General features: G+C 31.5%; 1 protein-coding gene across 2 annotated transcripts in view; it reads right to left on the reverse strand.

Annotated features, from left to right (window-relative positions):
- The window catches only part of LOC128250962 (putative zinc finger protein 66), a 4,989-nt gene extending 3,551 nt beyond the window's left edge, over positions 1-1,438 (reverse strand). Inside the window, exon 1 of one of the 2 annotated variants that reach the window (XM_052977102.1) lies at positions 1,259-1,438. The gene's annotated coding sequence lies outside the window, so the exon portion shown is untranslated. Of the gene's footprint in view, positions 1-555; positions 758-1,258 lie in introns of those variants that run through there. The other variant, XM_052977103.1, reaches the window with a different exon arrangement.
- Between the last annotated feature and the right edge of the window lie 355 nt (positions 1,439-1,793).

The raw sequence follows: 1,793 nt of genomic DNA on the forward strand, positions 1-1,793 counted from the left end.
AAGGGTACTACTAAAGCAGAGTGGTCCCGAACGCGCAGTCGCGCGTCCGCGCTAGCTAGTCGTGAGTGGTCGATCCTATTATTTTTAAACTTCAAACTTCATTTGTTTTCTATTTTGATAAATTCTCTCTGTTGAAAATTATATTTTTATATTTTAAATAATTTGCAATTTCATGAAATATGTTTTTATATTAAATTTGCGTTTTCTAATTTGATAAATTCTACGGACACAAACAGAGGTGAACGAGTGAGAGAGAGAGATAGTGAGATAGACAGACAGTAGCCAAAGAATCAACTCAAACCAGCAGTAACGTTCCTTGTCAGTTCTACTTTCAATTCTGACAGTGCCGAAAATTATTATTTGATGATTAAAATATATTTTAACCATCCCCTAATGTAAGGAACAACCAATTAACGATGTAGCGTAATTTATAATGGAAATAAAAATATTTGATCATCCAAGTGACGGAACAACGACCTCGATACATCATATCAGTCGCTTTAAGTTACCTATATTATAAGTCGCTTTAAGTTACCTATATTATAAGTAAATTACCTGTAATTATTACTAAGTGTCACTGATAATTTTTCTCTCGCCGCAATTATGATAACGGTCATGCAAGTTAAATGTCTCTAACATAATTTAATACAGTGAGAAACACCATTTCAACTATATCAATTTATTCTTTCATTTATATCCAGTCTATGGTATAAATAAATATACATCAACCAGCAAAATGATTAGTGTGGTTTAAATAAACTTCGTGGATAAATGTGGCAGAAAACATTAAAATTCAAAGTGAGAAGTTTGGCAAATTTAAGAAGTTAACTGGCAATCTTACGTGTTGTACCGAAAGATCACCTAACTACTGAGAAGTTGTGTCAAAATATATTTATATGCCAATTAAAAGACGTTAAAACAATGATAGTGATGATGGTATGTTATAACATTTGGTACGATACATAACCACAAATGCAATGTCCGTATTTTTCGTAATTGGGAAAGGGTCGCCCTGTGTATGATTGGTGTTAATATATTTGGAATATAGTTCTGAAATGTGATTAGGAGCTTCTCATATAAACCCCCAACACCTACGTGATACATGTTTTAAATAAAATGAGAAAGGGACTAAAAAAGACAATAAAATTTGAAAGTTTGTTTCCACAGTCGGAATATCCAATATTAAAAAACAAAGAAATTCCAATCGCTTCTTGACAAGAATAAAAATAAAGACGTTTGAGATGAATTCATGACTTACCCGTTCTAAAGAATTTACCTATTCGTTTCAGAAAAGCAAAGTTAACTTTTAACATTCACGATTATTGCTGTTCCCTATTTAAATTACAATTTCCCCCATGTTTTATATGCAATAATTAATTAGTTGAGTGATTGTGATTGTATATTTAGTTTATACTATAGACTGGATGTAAATGAAAACACTAATTGATATAACTGTAGGACGTTTCTAACTAAGCGTATTAAATTATGTTAGGGACATTTAAGTTATGTCACCGGTAGTTTCATTCAGACGAAAGAAGAATTACCAAATTCTTAATGATCCTGACCAACTTCTTATATTTCAGGTAATTTATATTATGTGAAGTAACTAACTCATGTTATAGTGAACTTTAATGTTTATAGATAACTTCAAGTGACTGATATGCTGTATCGAAGTCGCTATTCGATCACCTGGAGGATAGAATATTTTATTTCATCGTTAATTGGTTGTTCCTCGTTTTACAGAACAGCTGAGACGTGTTTTTAATCACCACCTAATGAGTAATTAGCTTTCC

The sequence above is a fragment of the Octopus bimaculoides genome, chromosome 27 (assembly GCF_001194135.2).
Source record: "Octopus bimaculoides isolate UCB-OBI-ISO-001 chromosome 27, ASM119413v2, whole genome shotgun sequence".
Classification (NCBI taxonomy): Eukaryota; Metazoa; Mollusca; class Cephalopoda; order Octopoda; family Octopodidae; genus Octopus; species Octopus bimaculoides.